Source organism: Rutidosis leptorrhynchoides, chromosome 8 (assembly GCF_046630445.1).
Source record: "Rutidosis leptorrhynchoides isolate AG116_Rl617_1_P2 chromosome 8, CSIRO_AGI_Rlap_v1, whole genome shotgun sequence".
Classification (NCBI taxonomy): domain Eukaryota; kingdom Viridiplantae; phylum Streptophyta; class Magnoliopsida; order Asterales; family Asteraceae; genus Rutidosis; species Rutidosis leptorrhynchoides.
Genome location: NC_092340.1, coordinates 66,032,863 through 66,052,412, shown reverse-complemented (window position 1 = coordinate 66,052,412; position 19,550 = coordinate 66,032,863). Strand labels below are relative to the sequence as shown.

The 19,550-nt window shown below is 34.5% G+C and overlaps 1 non-coding gene across 1 annotated transcript; it reads right to left on the bottom strand.

Moving 5' to 3' along the window:
• Window positions 1–19,223: 19,223 nt before the first annotated feature.
• On the bottom strand, window positions 19,224–19,330 carry LOC139865127 (small nucleolar RNA R71). The gene has a single exon (XR_011764652.1). It is a non-coding gene; the product is annotated as a small nucleolar RNA R71 (small nucleolar RNA).
• Between the last annotated feature and the right edge of the window lie 220 nt (window positions 19,331–19,550).

Genomic DNA, 19,550 nt, shown 5'->3' with positions numbered 1-19,550 from the left:
TTTATGCGGGACTTGTAGGACTTTGGGTCTAATCAGGAATTGTTAGTGCCTTGGTTTATGTGAACTAACCTTGTGCTAATTGTTTTGTATTGTGTTTAGTAATCATCAAGTGAGACGGACGTTGTACTAGCGAGTTAATGTGACGTGCTCGCATAACAATGATTAGCTACCATTGTTACGGGTGCAAATCGTGTCAAAACGAGTAATGTACGACGATTTTCGAGCGGGATGGAGTAGGGTGGTGTACATGTAAATACTTACGTGTTATGTCTTTTCGTTACATGGTTTAACCTATTCCGTTTTATAGAATGAAGATGAGAAACGGTCCCGATCATGATAACGGAAGTACGAGCGAGGACGCCGAATTTTCGTCTAAGGTTGAGGCCGTCTTTAAAAAGTTAAAAGCGGATTTTCTTACGGACGTCCGAAAGGTCTTCCAAGATTCGGTCGATGGGCAAGTGACCGATTTGATAAATGAACGAATGAAGGACACTATCGAAGAGGCCCTTGATGCTAGAAACATTTATCCTCGCGGTGAAGGAGGTGAAGGAAGGCGGGACTTCCACTACAAGAATTTCAAGGATACTCAACCACCGATGTTTAATGGGGTGAGGGATCCATTGAAAAGCACTTGTTGGATTTCCGATATCGAGGGAGCTTTCCGTACCGCGGAATGTCCTCCCGAGAAGAAGACGAGATATGGGTCTAGCATGTTACGTGAAGAAGGAAAGTTGTGGTGGGACGATAAAATCAATTTGTATGGTGAAGAGCAATGCATGAGCTTGACATGGGAGGAGTTTAAGAAGGAATTCTTCCAAGAATACCGAACTTCTTCCGACCTTGATAGAATCTGGGATGAGTTGCATCATTTGCAACAAGGTTCGATGGACTTGGTTACTCTCAAGTCTACCTTTTTGGCAAAGACTCGCTTTTGCCCGGAATATGTTGGTGACGATCACAAGCTAATGAAAGATTTCTACCGTACTTTGAACGACGAGTTCAAGGGTAAGATTAGTCGGGGAATGGCTAAGACTTTTGAAGAGCTATACGAGTTGGCTCGGGGTTTTAAGCCGGAGGTTCTAAGAAAAAGCGATTTCACTTTTTCAAAAAGAAAGTTTGAAGGTTCGAGTTATTCGAATTTTTCAAATAAAAAGAACAAGAACAAAAAGGGTTCCGAAAGTGTCAATAGTGTGAAGAAGGGTGCTACCGGGGGTTTTGGGAACTTTGTCCCTACTTGCTACAATTGTGGGGTACGTGGACATATGGCTCGAGATTGCCCGAAGCCAAATTCAACAAACAAGCTCACTTGTTTTAATTGCAACAAAGAAGGACACTGAAAGTCAGAGTGTCCCGATTTGAACAACGATAATGTTAAAAGGCTAGAGAAGGCGGCGGGTACGGCTAGAGGTCGCAACTATTTGATGACCAATGACGAAGCCAAACAATCAAACGAAGTAGTCTCAGGTACTTTCTTGGTTAATTCTAATCCGGCAAGGATTCTTTTTGATAGCGGTGCAAATTTGTCGTTTGTGTCTCCAAAATTTGTGCCTAAACTTGATAGACCATTAGCTAAGTTAAGTCGTCCGGTAGAAGTCGAAATAGCGGACGGCAAGACGGTGCTAGTGGTTGATGTGTGTAAGAACTGTGATGTCGTTTTTGGTGCCGAAAACCTTAAAAGTGATCTCATCCCTATGACTTTGGGCGACTTTGATATCGTTGTTGGTATGGATTGGCTCGATCGAAATAGAGCCGATATTGCATGCCATGAAAAGTTTATCCGCGTGAAGACCCCAAGTGGGGGATAGCTAGTTATTCACGGCGATAAGCGAAGAAGACTTGTGCCGATATGTTCTTTCGCACGGGCACGTCATTTTCTTGTTAGTGGTGGCATGGCTTTTCTTGCCCATGTTGTTGATACTCGTGATGAGCCACCACCTATTCGTGAAATTCCGGTGGTTAGTGAATTCGAAGACGTTTTTCCAGACGAGTTACCGGGTGTTCGGCGGAAAGGCAAGTTGAATTTCGCATTGAGTTGGTTCCGGGAGCTACTCCCATTGCTAAAACTCCTTATCATTTAGCATCGACGGAAATGCAAGAGTTGTTAAATCAAACCCAAGAGTTGCTTGAGAAGGGTTTTATTCGACCGAGTGCTTCGCCGTGAGGCGCTCCGGTTTTATTCGTGAAAAAGAAGGATGGTAGTATGCGGATGTGCATCGATTATCGGGAGTTGAATAAAGTGACGATCAAGAATCGTTATCCGTTGCCTCGGATTGACGATTTATTTGACCAACTCCAAGGTGCGACGTATTTCTCTAAGATCGACCTACGGTCCAGCTATCACCAAATGCGGGTCCGTGAGGAAGATATCGAGAAAACGGCTTTTCGAACGCGTTATGGGCATTTTGAGTTTGTAGTTATGCCTTTTGGTCTTACGAATGCACCAGCGGCATTCATGGATCTTATGAACCGAGTGTGCCAACCTATGTTGGACAAGTCGGTGATTGTGTTCATTGACGACATACTAGTCTACTCGAAGAGTATGAACGAACATGAACGTCATTTGCGTGAAGTATTGAAGACGTTACGAAAGGAGAAGTTGTATGCTAAGTTCTCCAAATGTGAATTTTGGCTAAGGGAGGTTCAATTCCTTGGCCACATTGTGAACAAAGACGGTATCCAAGTAGATCCGGGGAAGATAGAGACGGTGAAAAGTTGGAGACAACCGACTATGCCTACGGAGGTCCGAAGTTTTCTCGGATTGGCCGGTTATTATCGTCGGTTTATCCAAGACTTTTCTAAGATCGCCTCTTCATTGACGAAATTGACGAGGAAGAACGTGAGGTTTGTTTGGGAGAACGAGCAAGATATTGCTTTTCAATTGTTAAAAGAGAAGTTATGTCAAGCTCCGGTGTTGGTTTTGCCGGAAGGGGTGGAAGACATGATGGTTTATTGTGATGCCTCGTTAAATGGACTCGGGTGTGTTCTAATGCAAAGAGGTAAAGTCATCGCTTATGCCTCTCGACAATTAAAGGAACACGAGACGAGATATCCGACTCATGATCTTGAGTTGGCGGCGGTTGTGCATGCGTTAAACATTTGGCGCCATTACTTGTATGGTGTCAAGTGTACGATTTATTCATATCATAAGAGTTTGAAACATCTCTTTAATCAACGAGATTTAAATTATCGTCAACGTAGGTGGATGGATGTGGTAAAAGATTATGATTGTGAAATACTTTATCATCCGGGCAAGGTGAATGTGGTCGCGGATGCGTTAAGTCGAAAGAGTCATCACCCGGATGCGTTAAGTGAAATACTTTAATCAACGATTTATTGTTACGTATGATTATTACTAACGATTTTCTTGAGAAACTTGGTATGACTCAAATAGAGGCTTACGTTCACAACAAGCATGCGGAGCGAATTGTGGGACAATCGGAGTTCATTTCTATGGGCTCGCGGGGTCTGTTGTCTTTTCAAGGAAGAGTGTGGGTGCCTAAGATGGGGGATTATCGACAAGTGCTACTTGATGAAGCACATAAGTCAAAGTATTCCATTCATCCGGGCGCAACGAAAATGTATCTTGATTTAAGGAAAGATTATTGGTGGCCGGGCATAAAACGTGATGTTGTGAAGTATGTTGAGCAATGCGTCACGTGTTTGCAAGTTAAAGCCGAGCACCAAAAGCCGTATGGTAAGTTACAACCGTTAGAAATCCCGAAATGGAAATGGGAGCACATTACCATGGATTTCATCACAAAGTTACCTAAAACGGCGAGAACCTAATTTGATTCGATTTGGGTTATAGTAGATCGATTGACGAAGAGTGCTTTGTTTCTTCCCATTAAGGAAGCGATATCGTCGGAGACTTTGGCTAAGTTTTTTTATCAAGGAAGTCATCTCACGACACGGTGTTCCTATATCTATTATTTCGGATCGAGATACCCGTTTTACATCTCGGTTTTGGGAAAAGTTTCATGAAGATATGGGTACGTAATTGAAATTGAGCACGGCGTATCATCCTCAAACGGACGGTCAAACCGAACGTACAAATCAAACTTTGGAGGATATGTTACGGGCGTGTATTATCGATTTTGGTGGTAGTTGGGACGAGCACTTACCTTTGGTGGAATTCTCGTACAATAATAGTTATCATACTAGTATTGGGATGCCACTTTATGAGATGCTTTATGGGCGTAGGTGTCGAACCCCGATTTGTTGGGGTGAAGTGGGACAAAAGGAAATTGGGAGTACCGATTTGGTTTTAGAGATGAATAGTAAGATTGATGTGATTCGAGAGCATTTGAAAAAGGCTCAAGATAGGCAAAAGTCGTATGCTGACAAACGTAGATGAACGATCGAATTTCAAGAAGGTGACATGGTGATGCTTAAGGTTTCGCCATGGAAAGGTATTATTCGATTCCGGAAACGAGGAAAGTTAGCTCCTCGATTTATTGGACCATTTAAGGTTTTAGCTCGTGTTGGTGAAGTCGCGTATCGTTTGGAATTACCCGAAGAGCTTGCGGGGATCCATAATACATTTCATGTTTCCCATCTCCAAAAGTGTCTTGCGGATGATTCGTCTTGGGTGCCATTAGACGAGATTGAGCTAAATAATAAGTTAGAGTATATCGAGGAACCGATTGCCATACTTGATGAGAAGGTCAAAAGGTTGAGACATAAAGAGGTTAGGACTTTTAAAGTTCAATGGCGCCGTAGTAAGGGTTCCGAGTTTACTTGGGAGCCCGAAGAGTTTGTGTTGGTTTATCTCCCTTCTTGTCATGCGGCTTGGATCGCAAGGACGCGCTCCGATTCAAGTGGGGAGAGTTGTAACATCCCGTTTTTCCCGTACATATTGAAAGGTACATACTTAATCATTTGTACGTATGTAACTCGCTGTTTATGCGTAATTGTGTGTGTGTATATATATATATATATATATATATATATATATATATATATATATATATATATATATATATATATATATATATACTTGTTAATGTGTGCGTAAATAAGTCTTAAAGGAGCTTCGGATAGTGTTAAGTCTTGTGAGACTTAGATATGAGAGTTAGACGTGTATTGAAGGCTTGAACGAATTAATGTTGTGTAAAATGATTTTTTGTGTGTTTAAGATGGTCGAGCTGACCAGATCGTGCCTTAAGCCGCGCCGCGACAAATGGGTCCGCGCCGCGGCAAAACAAGCAAACCAGGATCAGAAGTTGAGTTAAGAGTGGTGGTTTTTCCTTTGTAACGTCGCGCCGCGACATTTAGCGCCGCGCCGCGGCAATTCTGCAGTTCTGATTCTGGTTTTAGCTTAAATTAAATGACTTTGAGGGACAAAATGGTAATTTGACATGTAAATCTGGTGGGAGCATTAACTCTCCACCACACATCCATTTATTTCATTTTCATTTCCATTTTCTTTCCTATTTCTCTCCCAAAACACAAAACCCACCTAGCTTGATCTTGAGATTTGAAGTTGGAGATTTGTGAATCAAACCTAGGAGCGAGATTTAAAGTTGTTCCTTGTGTCTCTAGCTACGCGTTGATAGTCTCGGTAAGTTCTAACTCTAAGTTTGAGTTTTTATTGGTTAATGACTAGGGTTTTGGGTACTAGTGATTTGTATGACCCATTTGAGGGTAAAATATGTGAGTTTGGGTTATGTTGTTGTAATTAAACCCTAATAGCCATAATCTAGGGTTTTGGCCTTGTGATTTGAGGTTGTAAGTGTCAATTGGTGTTGTTAGCTGATGATGTAGCGTGAGGGTACGAAATAGTATTATTTTTAATACAAAATACTACAAAATATGACACACGTTTTATTAATTTACGGATGGGATATACCTAAACTTTGCTACAACACTATAGGCAGTGTACCTAATCGTAGAGTAGTATAGTTTTTAGTAAGTCCGGTTCGTTCCACAGGGAGCTAGTGATTACGTACTATATTTTTATAAAACTATATATATATATATATATATATATATATATATATATATATATATATATATATATAAGTAGTAATATTATTATAAAAGGGGTTTTTTTACCGTTTAATGACCGGTTTGTCGATTTTATATTTTTAAGCGTAAAGATAAATGACAATAATTAAAGTGCGTAAAATATATAAATGACGATAAATAAAATAACAATAAATAAAATTGTGATAGAATATGAAATAAAAGGATTATGCTTATTTAAACTTCCGTAATCATGATGTTTAACGTTTTGATTTTAATTAATTGTTACTCGGGTTAATTGTCCTTTGTCATGATTTATTTGATACCTATCTGGTTTTTATCCATAATAGTCCATCGATCATAAATATAAAGTGCGAGTGTCCTCGTCAAATTACCCTTATACCCGAAGTCAAATATTCCAACTAATTAAGGATTTAAACTGTGACGCAGTTATCACTTCTGTCAACAATTACACCAGTTATCACTGTATGTAATCTACCCCTGTTTTGATTAGATATGAATATTAATTTACCCACTTGATCAGTTTGAATAATCAATTACCCAACCCGAATAATTAATTAAATGATTATAATAGATTCCATATGAATGTCACTAAATAGGACAACCATAATCATTATTAATTATTAGGATAATTAATTTGAAGATAGGTTCGACAGACTCCAATGAGTTGTCACTCAATTAGACAATACCCCCATCTATTAATAGTCAATAGTCCAATTTCCACAAGTGTCGGTCTTTTGCCCAAACCTTAATTATGGTACAAAATCCAATAACCCCGTTTTAATATTTAGTCAAACATCACGATTACTTCGGCTTAAATGAGCATAATAATAACTTAGTTACGAGACATTAATTTAAAAAGGAAGAACATAACTTACAGTGATTATTAATCGTGTAGCGTTACACGGACAGAGTTTCGACTTTAAAACCCGTAAAACATTCCTTACAATAACCCAATTATTATTAAACTTAAACTAAAATTAAAATTATAATTATAAATATATATATTACATGTAAAGAGAAAGAAAGAAGAAAAGGTGTACATAAATCGATCAAATTAATTGCCTTTTATAGGCAAATATTGAATTGAAATTTTCACTTATGACCCCTTAACTATGCTCAATTAACAACTTTTTATTATTTATTATTATTCTTATTATGAATTATTTAAATATTATATTATATTCTTGTGCATAGTTGACTTGTACTTTCAGCTCCATTGCGTCGAGCGTTGATAGTTGGCTCGGGTACCGGTTCTGGATTTTCGAACGTCCTTTCGTATAATTTAATATCTTGTACTTTGCGTTTTGTAACTTGTACTCTTGTCATTTTTAGACGTTTCTCATCAATAAATTGAACCTTTTGAATTGTATCTTGTACATTTGAGCTTTTTGGACGTTTGTGTCTTCAAATCTTCGTTTTCGCCTTTTGTCTTCGCACTTATTTATTTAAACAATTACAATGAAAATATAATACAATTACATATGAAAACCTATTATTTAGAAGGGATATTGCTATGAAATATATGTTCCTTTTTAGCCTTATCAAATATCCCCACACTTCAGCGTTGCTTGTCCTCAAGCAATACAGAACTTGAAATAAAAACATACATGAATCACTTTTTTATTCATCACACTTTGTACATTAGTGATTTTGATATGGTGGTATAAACAATGATAGTAACGATAGAACCATGGTTAAAGGTGGGTGTGTCATCCACAGTTGCCTTGGGTTTAGGTCAACGACACTTGCAATCAAATAGCCGATTTACTTTCGGTTTCCAAAGTAAAGTGCACATTTGAAAGGTGGTTTACAGTCCCACATGACCATGAAAATGTAGATCCTTAAGGAAATTGGATCTTTATGAAAACATTTGATCTTTTTGAAAATTTAATCTAGCTTTTACCCTAGATAAGTTTTCCGGAATAACCCTTCACCGGTGTTTGCAAAATATTTTTGTGGGTTGCGTGGGTTTCAGATTTGAAAATTTTAGCTCAACACTTGTGGGTTTGTGTTACCCACTTGCTAACCTTGTATTGGGAAAGCAACACGTCCAGTTTACTTGTTCCGTATATTACCTTTCGGTAAACTACCGTCCGGTTGTAAAGGAAAGCGATGAACAAGAAACTGTTAAGGCAATGTCTAATGACATGCATATGATTATGGTCTTAAAACGTGTCAGATGCTAGTACTATCCTTTGTAGGAGCAATAGTAAAGATCATCCTATGATTTTTCGGTCTGGCACAAGGTCCTGTCTAAGACCATGCTATGCAACCACCGTTTCTTACGGTTGACACCCGATTTGGTTCAGGTGACCTAATGAATTCTGATGAATTCTCAGGATTTTATGTTCAATGGTAATGAACGCATTGAAAATAGGTTTTCAGAAAACAAATCGGTTTTATTTTTGATCAAAATATTTTCTCGTTCAAGCTCGAGTTTAGATATCATTGAATTCCATGAGTTTGTAATTCTCAATCTTTAAGGTCAATCTCTAGGATTGAGTAATATCAGTCTTAAAAGCTGATTTTTGATCTTTAAGGAGATTATCCTTTCTGGGGATTTGATTCATTAGTCGTATCAAGCTAATTTGCACGGGGCCCCCCATTGTGCGAGATAAATCCTTCTCATGGTTAGGATAAATCTGACCACATGGCGACCCTGTTTGATGCTGAGGTCCGTGGATTTCCTGCTGATTTTAGAGATAAATTTTCTAGATTTTTTGTCAACCTACAGCTGGTCTGGACGACAACTTCATGACCTAAATCAAGAAGCGCGTTTCTTTTTTGGAAGACTTTACTTCCTTTTAATGATGGAATTGATTCATCGTGTAGATCCATCTTTCTTACAGTAAATCGGGTAAACCAGTTAATTTAGTCCAAAGTAAAAGCACCTACAATAACTTTACAAAAACATGTGATAGATAGTTTTTAATTGAATAACTTGGTACATTCTCCCCACACTTGGCTTTTTTCATGCGTCTTTTTATATCTTAATAAATAAATTCAAGCATTTTAGTTGTTTCTCAATTTATGTCCTTTCCGAGGTAACAATAATTTCGGCATTAACACCTAGTTTTATCGTTCATAAATATGTAAAAACATGATTTTGAATTCATTTAGTTAAAAAATTTTAAAATTTTCATAATATTTAGAAAATAAGCCAAGTATAAACCCGAGAGAATTTATAACCCTTTCCCACACTTGAGATCATGTAATGCCCTCATTTGCATGAAATCAGACTATAATTATAAATTCATGAGGGTGATTAGTGTAGGAAAGTGATTAAAAATACCCAGTTTGTAATTACAAAGCTCGTCGAATGATAGATGGCGTGCCTCATCGTTCATTCCTTCATTTATTATATCACATTTGTTGTTTTGCATCTTGTCGTCAAAATCAGTAGCTTTTGCTGAACTTAATGTTAGTCTTTGAAAGTGCGTTGTTTTACCCTGTTGTTTACATGATAAAATACAAACATATATACATATTTTTAAAGTTGGGTTTATTACCCCACGTTCAAAATTTTATAAAATCAAATATTTTTATTTATTTATTTTTTTGCATACTTTAAATCAATAAAATTAAAAATAATGATGACAAAATTTTTCGCCCCGCCCTCGGGTAAAGTAATTTCCGCTCAACGACCTAGTCTTCAACTCACGACGAATTTTAGAAATCATTTTTTTTCAACTTAATGAAATAAAGTAAATTTTTGTTTTTAAATTCACACAAAACTTAAAAAGAAAACATATTAATTTCATATAAAACCTAAAAAACAAAAAAATTCAGAATGGGGGGAGAAAACTAGTTCTTTAGTGTCTGCTAGTAGAAAAGACCAATCGGATTCCATTCTCGGAACTACACGAGAACAGAACAACTAACTCCAAACAGCATTTTCTTTTTAGAATATTTGAATCTCCTCACACTTAGGTAGATGTGGTGCCGAAATTGTGATTAACTTCATCGTCAATTTCTCTTAGACCATAATCAACTTGCATATCTGTGACTTTTGCTTTAAGCCAGTGACCAGCTTTTTCCGTAATATCCACAAATTCAACTAGCTTCGCCTTTTATTTAGGCGACAGATTGGATACTAACCGGTTATATAACTTAAAGTTCCCCTTACTTTTAGCATCAATAACCCGTTTAAAAAGTTTCTTCATTGAACTGTTAATAATGGGGTCATTTAATTTCGTATCAACTATGGGGTTCTTTATTATCAAGTCATCATTAGGTGTTACTCATTTTCCCACACTTAGGCGTTCTATTATTGTTAAGCATTACCGTTAGAGTTGGTAAAATAACATGGTTCTTACCAATCGTTTTTGTCGGTTCAACGGTTTTGGTTTGTGGATATTTAGACTTTCGAATCATAAAGGTGATCGATTTCTCATCATTACTAAGTGTCATTCTACCCTTTCTTACATCAAATAACGACCCGGTGGACGCTAAGAATGGTCGACCTAAAATTAGAGGAACGTTTGAGTCCTCTTCTATGTCAATGACAATGAATTCGACTAGAAAGGTTAAATTACCTACTTGAACGGGTAGGTTGTCAGCAATTCCAACTGGGTGCTTAATGGTTTGATCAAGGAGTCGAACACTCATATCCGTTGGAGTTAACTCACCTACACCTAATCTCTTATATAATGAAAGAGGCATAATACTTACACTCGCACCTAAATCTGCTAGTGCATCATACATGACACAATCACTAAGTAGACAAGAAACAATAAATTCACCTGGATCACCTATCCTAGGTAGAGGTTTTGGTGGAACTGTCTTCACCGGGTTTACTTCTACGGTTTTTATTTCTTGCACTTTCTTATTATTCTTCTTCTTCTTCTTTCCAGAGGTATCACAAACTTTATTACCTATCACTTGCTCATACTCAACTCCTTTTCTTGAAAACGAGATGGGTGTTTTGTATGGTGCCACCACTGGCTTTACATACTCGGGTGGTGGTGGTGTTGTAACTTCTTCATTGTTACTTACATCTAAAACTTTCCCATCTTCTGGTATTGGTTTTTCAGAATTTGTTGATATCATGTTAACATTTTCATTCCGAGGATTTACTTCATTATTACTCGGTAGCTTTCCTTGTTCCCTTTCACTCATCAATCTAACAAGAGTACCTACTTGTTTTTCTAGATTCAAAATGGAAGCTTGCTGAGTTCTAAATGACTGATCAAACCTCTCATTCGTTTGGGTTTGAGTTTCAATAAATTGTGTTTGAGATTCAACTAGCTTAAATACCACTTCTTCCAGATTTGACTTCTTCTCGTCGGTTTGTTGTGGTGGTTTATATAAGCCAGGTCTTTGTTGATTGAAAGTGTTGTTTTGAGTTGGTTGGTTATTCGGACCTTGTTGGTTATACGAGTTATTGTCGGGTCCTTTTGGATTGTAAAGAATGTTTTGATTTCGATTGAAGTTTGGCCTTGGCGGTTGATAATTATTTCTCGACCTTTGGTTCATGTAGGAAACATTCTCATGTTGTTCCATCGTTTGTTCAACATTACAATCTTTCGTTAAGTGTGGTCCACCGCATTGCTCACAACTGATTCGTATTGCGTGAATGTCTTTAGTCATCTTTTCCATTCGTCTCTCGAAAGCATCTATTTTTGCGGAAACAGAATCAAAGTTATGGCTAGAATCGGCTCTAGCTGCTTTAGATGATCTAACGATATCTTTTTCTTGGTGCCACTCATGTGAGTGGGAAGCAGTGTTATCAATAATTTTGTAAGCATTAGTTTCGGTTTTCTTCATAATAGAACACCAGCTGATGTGTCGATATCTTTTCGTGTAGGTATGTTTACGCCTTTATAGAAGATTTGCACTATTTGAAAAGTATCTAATCCGTGTTGAGGACATCCTCTCAACATCCTTCCGAATCTTGTCCACGCCTCATATAATGTTTCATTTGGTTTTTGCACGAACGTGGCAATTTCTCCTTGAAGTCTCACGGCTTTAGATGCCGGAAAGAATCTTTGAAGAAATTTCTCAACTAAAACATCCCATGTGTCAATCGTTCCTTCAGGTAATGATTCTAACCAATCTTTGGCTTCTCCCTTTAAAGTCCATGGGAACAACATAAGATAAATAGTTTCATCCTCAACTTCTCGGATTTTAAAGAGATTACAAATCCGATTAAAAGTTTGAAGATGTTCGTTTGGATCTTCTTTTGTTGTACCACCAAATTGGCACTGATTGGTGATCATGTGTAGGATTTGTCCTTTGATTTCAAAATCTGATGCTCTAACATCTGGCTGAATAATGGCGTGACCTTGACCCGTGCGTGTGGCTCTCATTCGATCTTCCATACTTAGAGGTTCCGTTACTTCCATAATTGAATTTGTTGAATTCGAATCACTAGAAGATTCTGATTTAACGATTTGTGGTTCAGGAGGAATGATTAGTGGTTCAGGATCTTGGAATTGTCCTTGAATATCCTCCGGGTTCTTGGTTGTGAGAGCCTTTATATTTAGGGTTTAAAAATTGGATTATCGGAAATTTGAGTTGGAGTACTTGGTCGTCTAGATGATGATTCTAAAGAAAAATCAACGGCGATAATATTGGCTAGATGTCTTGATCGAGTTACAGGTAGTGAATGTATGAAAGGTGGTGAACGTTTTGCTCGGTGCATTCACAGAATATCCTATTAGTTATAAAAATAGAAAAACTTATATAAGTTGTCCAATTAATAGACTTTTCTGATTTTGCCCACGTTTCGAATAGCCAAAAGATGCAGCAGAGGGGCAGGATTCGTTTGGTCTCAATATAATTGAGGACTGTTTGGCTCCAATAACCCGGTCCACGTACAAATCCAACTATTACTACGAACCAGAAAATTTTGATGTCTATCAATTTAACCACTTAAAATAAATTTTCGTAATTTTAAGAAATTTAGATAAGAAGTAGAATAAAAATCTATGTCCTAAAACTAGAATAGCGAGAAATAAGAAAGAAAAAGATTGGAAAAAGGTCGAAAAATAGGCGTCGAAAAATAAAAATAAGAAAGTAGCGCAAAAAACGGCGTCGCAAAATTCTAAAGCACATAAATCTTAGTCTAAGGAATAAGCACTTAAGGGATTTTACGGCAAACCTAAAAATTCTAGAAATAAAAATAACTATGGCAAAACTAAACTTAATACTAAAAATTGTAACTAGAGTCTAAAAATCTAAAGGTAATAAAAAAAAAACTTTTTTTAATTTTTTTTATATTTCGTTTTTTAAGGATTTTAAAATTTTATTTTTTAAATTTTTTTTATATATATATATATTTTTTTAAACTTTTTTTTGTTTTAAAAATTTTTTTTTTCTTTAAAAAAAAAGATTTTTTTACAATTTTTTTTTTTAAAATGAAATTTTTTTTTAAAAAAAAAAACGATTTTTTTTACACAATTTTTTTTAAAGGAATTAATAATTTTTTTATTATTATTATTTTTTTTTCAAAACTTTTTTTTTAACTCATTTACTATTCATGAATAGTAAATGAAAAGAAATTAATTAATTTACTATTTACATGAAAGTGACATGATAAAAATTATTAATTGCAAGTTACATAATATACCCCTGAAATATTTAATAAATACGACTTTTTTAAAACTTTTAAAACTTTTACGATTCAAAATAGTAAAGAAAAGAAATTAATTAATTTACTATTCACATGAAAGCGACATTATAGAAATTATTAATTATAAGTTACATAATATACCCTTGAAATATTTAATAAATACGACTTTTTAAAACTTTTAAAACTTTTACGTATCAAATTTGATTCTAAAATATTATTATATTATTATATTTTATTTCAATATTATTATATTATTATATTTATTAAATTATTATATTTAAATTAATATATCTTTAATCAATCAAAAACTAAAAAAAAAAACTTAAATACCCCTTGAAAACACAAAAAGTGTCCCCGAAATTACTTTTTTTTATAACTATATTTTTACAGATATAAATTAAAAATATAGCGTTTTAGCGCTCCCCGGCAGCGGCGCCAAAAACATGATGATGTAGCGTGAGGGTACGAAATAGTATTATTTTTAATACAAAATACTACAAAATATGACACAAGTTTTATTAATTTACGGATGGGATATACCTAAACCTTGCTACAACACTATAGGCAGTGTACCTAATCGTAGAGTAGTATAGTTTTTAGTAAGTCCGGTTCGTTCCACAGGGAGCTAGTGATTACGTACTATATTTTTATAAAACTATATCTATATAAATATATATATATATATATATATATATATATATATATATATATATATATATATATATATATATATATATATATATATATATATATATATATATATATATATATATATATATATATATATATAAGTAGTAATATTATTATAAAAGGGGGTTTTTTTTACCGTTTAATGACCGGTTTGTCGATTTTATATTTTTAAGCGTAAAGATAAATGACAATAATTAAAGTGCGTAAAATATATAAATGACGATAAATAAAATAACAATAAATAAAATTGCGATAGAATATGAAATAAAAGGATTATGCTTATTTAAACTTCCGTAATCATGATGTTTAACGTTTTGATTTTAATTAATTGTTACTCGGGTTAATTGTCCTTTGTCATGATTTATTTGATACCTATCTGGTTTTTATCCATAATAGTCCATCGATTATAAATATAAAGTGCGAGTGTCCTCGTCAAATTACCCTTATACCCGAAGTCAAATATTCTAACTAATTAAGGATTTAAACTGTGACGCAGTTATCACTTCTGTCAACAATTACACCAGTTATCACTGTATGTAATCTACCCCTGTTTTGATTAGATATGAATATTAATTTACCCACTTGATCAGTTTGAATAATCAATTACCCAACCCGAATAATTAATTAAATGATTATAATAGATTCCATATGAATGTCACTAAATAGGACAACCATAATCATTATTAATTATTAGGATAATTAATTTGAAGATAGGTTCGACAGACTCCAATGAGTTGTCACTCAATTAGACAATACCCCCCATCTATTAATAGTCAATAGTCCAATTTCCACAAGTGTCGGTCTTTTGCCCAAACCTTAATTATGGTACAAAATCCAATAACCCCGTTTTAATATTTAGTCAAACATCACGATTACTTCGGCTTAAATGAGCATAATAATAACTTAGTTACGAGACATTAATTTAAAAAGGAAGAACATAACTTACAGTGATTATTAATCGTGTAGCGTTACACGGACAGAGTTTCGACTTTAAAACCCGTAAAACATTCCTTACAATAACCCAATTATTATTAAACTTAAACTAAAATTAAAATTATAATTATAAATATATATATTACATGTAAAGAGAAAGAAAGAAGAAAAGGTGTACATAAATCGATCAAATTAATTGCCTTTTATAGGCAAATATTGAATTGAAATTTTCACTTATGACCCCTTAACTATGCTCAATTAACAACTTTTTATTATTTATTATTATTCTTATTATGAATTATTTAAATATTATATTATATTCTTGTGCATAGTTGACTTGTACTTTCAGCTCCATTGCGTCGAGCGTTGATAGTTGGCTCGGGTACCGGTTCTGGATTTTCGAACGTCCTTTCGTATAATTTAATATCTTGTACTTTGCGTTTTGTAACTTGTACTCTTGTCATTTTTAGACGTTTCTCATCAATAAATTGAACCTTTTGAATTGTATCTTGTACATTTGAGCTTTTTGGACGTTTGTGTCTTCAAATCTTCGTTTTCGCCTTTTGTCTTCGCACTTATTTATTTAAACAATTACAATGAAAATATAATACAATTACATATGAAAACCTATTATTTAGAAGGGATATTCCTATGAAATATATGTTCCTTTTTAGCCTTATCATTAGCCACTAATGCACTTTAAGAATTATGAAAGAGGTGTTAATGGGCGAGTTTGACTTGATTGTGAGTTTAAGTGTTATAAAATGGGTCAAAATGTACTAGTTGACCTAATTAGTTGAAATGGGTATGGATTACCTTAAGTTTTGTGTTAATTGAAGTTAATAGACTTTAATTCACTAGTCTTAGTGATTAAAGTCGAGTCTTGGCCATTTATGGGCGGTTGTGTGTAGTCGAGTCATTTAATGCAAATTGGGTCATTAAATGCTCAAGTGGGAGTATTGTGGTAAATCCCACTAGTTGTGAAATTGAATGTGCACTTAATGATTTAGGTACATTGCGTTGAAGCTCAGAAGTGTTAAATCATCCTTGTGACAAGGTGAGTGGAATAATTATATGTGTATGTATATAATTTATTTACTTGTGGGGTGTGGGTTTAAATTTCGTTGTTGACGATACCATACACTAGAGTATATTGTGTTGTGATGAGGGTTTAAAGTTCGTTGTTGACGATACCTCACGTATGGAATTAAAGTTCGATGTTCACGATGTCATATGACTATTGTAGTGAGTTGATGAGGGTTTAAAGTTCGATGTTGACGATACCTCATATGTGGGTTTAAAGTTCGGTGTTGACGATACCACATTAATGTAGGCGAATGGGATTTAAGTTCGATGTTGACGATACCATTCGTTGGGCTAGCCTTGGGATCTCGAGTACTATGGATGTTGTGAACATCATCGTTATACTTGTATTTTAGCATAATGTGTTGTTTTGATATATGCTATTGTTATACTAGCCTTGCTATCATGGTACTTAGCGTTATACTTGTGAAATGTATGCTAAGTATGTAACTAGTATGTATGCGGATTTGGTAAGTGTTTGCAAGTAAGTAGGTTATATATATGTATGTATAATTGTTTCACTCACTAAGCATTGCTTACCCTCTCGTTGTTTACCATTTTATAGGTTCCAGCTTCGACAAGGGTAAGGGCATACGGTTGGATTAGTTGTCTCCCGTTTGTGTGGACAGGAGATGCTTTTGGGATAGCTTTTGAAGTGGCCGAACGTTTTGGGTAGTTTAGCCCCAAACCATGCTCGAGTGTCGTTTGGATTATAAACTATCATTTGTTGTTGGTCAAACTAGTATCACATTCGTTAATGGCCTTTGTGCCTTTTTGTAGACATTAAACTCGTAGTGTGTTTTGACGAATCTTGTGAAATGGGTTACATATTTAATTGGCGCGTAAATGTGTATTATATTTTTTTTTAAAAAAAATATATCGTACGGAGTACGGGTTGGGTTGTTTCATTCCATCCGTAAATTAATAAAACTTGTGTAATTTGTATCGTATTTTGTAATAAAAATAATAGTATATTTCGTACCCCACCTCGCACACATCAAGTTTTTAGCGCCGCTGCCGGGGACTCGGTGAAAAACTATATTTTTGTAAAAATATATTATTTATTATTTCGTAAAAATATTTTGTTATTTATTCTAAGCGTTAAAAAAAATTATATATATATATATATATATATATATATATATATATATATATATATATATATATATATATATATATATATATATATTTAAGATTTTATATATAATATTAACAAGTACATTATTTAGATTTAAAATATAAGTTTATTTTTATTTTATATAACTTTTCTATATATTATTTTATAAAAATTAATACTCAGAAAAAAAAATTATAAATCGGGCCACAACACTGTAGCAACCCAAAACTTACCTGATTAGCTGGGCCATGCGATCGCATGAATCTGAATGCATAATCTCATGCGTTCGCATGAGATAGACTGACAGGCCAAACCTAGTACGCAATTAATACGGAATTAGGTTAATATTATTATTAATAATTAAATCATTTAGGGTTTTAATTTAATATAATTAGTTTAGTTTTAATTAATTAATTATAAATTTTAATTAGTATTATTAATTTAAAATTAGTACTTTTATAAAATATAATATAAAAATAATATTTTTTATAAAATTTGTATTTTTATCATTTTTGTTATAATTTGTATTTTTATCGTTTAATCGTAATTTGTTTATTTTTCATTCATAATTAGTTTTAAATTTCATTTTGCCATAGTTATTTTTATATTCCTAGATTTTTAGGCTTTGCCGTAAAATCCCTTAAGTACTTTTTCTTTCGACTAAGATTTAGGTGCTTTAGAATTTTACGACGTCGCTTATCGCTTAAATATTTAATAGATTTTTGTGCCTTTTTAAGTTATTGCTGTTTTGGATATAGAATTCCTTTTAAGCTTTAATACCTTTAGACGCAAGTTTTAATATTTAGTTTTTAGACTTTTAAGTTTCGACGCTCTACTTTCTTATTTTTATTTTTCGACGTTTTTCGACGCACTCTTCTTCTTTCTCATTTCTCGACGCTCTAGTTTTTAGGACATAGAATTTTCTTTATCTTCTTTAAACTTCGACGAAAAATTATTTTAAACGGTTAAATTGATAGACATCCAAAATTTTCTTGTTCGTAGTAATAGTTGGATTTGTTAGTGACGAGTTGTGAGCTTCCGATTTAAAGGGTCCTGGCTACCTGTTGCATCTATTGGCTATTCGAAACGTGGGCAAAATTAGAAAAGTCTATTAATTTGATAACTTATATAATTTTTATCTTTATAACTAATAGGATGTTCAGTGAATGCACCGAGCAAAACGTTCACCACCTTTCATACGTTCACCACCTGTAACTCGATCAAGACATCTAGCCAATATTATCGCCGTTGATTTTTCTTTAGAATCATCATCTAGTCAAACAAGTACTCCAATTCAAAATCCCGATAATCCATTTTTTTGAACCCGACTTCAAAATTGAAAACCCGGAGAATATTCAAGGACAATTCCAAGATCCAGAACAACTAATCATTCCTCCTGAACCACAAACCGTTAAATCAGAATCCTTTAGTGATTCGTATTTAACAATTTCAATTATGGAAGTAACGGAACCTCTAAGTATGAAAGATCGAATGAGAGCCACACGCACTGGCCAAGGTCACGCCATTATTAAACCAGACATTAATGCGATAGATTATGAAATCAAAGGACAAATCCTACACATAGTAACTAATCAATGCCAATATAGTGGTACGCCAAAAGAAGATCCAAACGAACATCTTCGAACCTTTAATAGGATCTGTACTCTATTCAAAATCAGAGAAGTTGAGGATGAACAGATCTATCTCATGTTATTTCCCTGGACTTTAAAGGGAGAAGCCAAAGATTGGTTAGAATGGTTACCTGAAGGGGCGATTGTTACATGGGATGTTTTAGTTGAAAAATTTCTTAAACAATTCTTTCCGGCATCTGAAGCTGTGAGACTTCATGGAGAAATTGTTAAGTTCACGCAAAATCCAAATGAAACATTATATGAGGCATGGACAAGATTCGGAAAGTTGTTGAGAGGATGTCCTCAACACGGTTTAGACACTTATCAAATAGTACAAATATTCTACCAAGGTGTCGACGTTGCTACACGAAACGACATCGACACAGCAGCTGGTGATTCCATTATGAAGAAAACCGCTACCGAAGCTCATAAGATAATTGATAATACAGCCTCCCACTCGCATGAGTGGCATCAAGAAAAATATATTTTTCATTCATCTAAAGCGGCTAGAGCCGATTCTAGCCATGACTTTGAT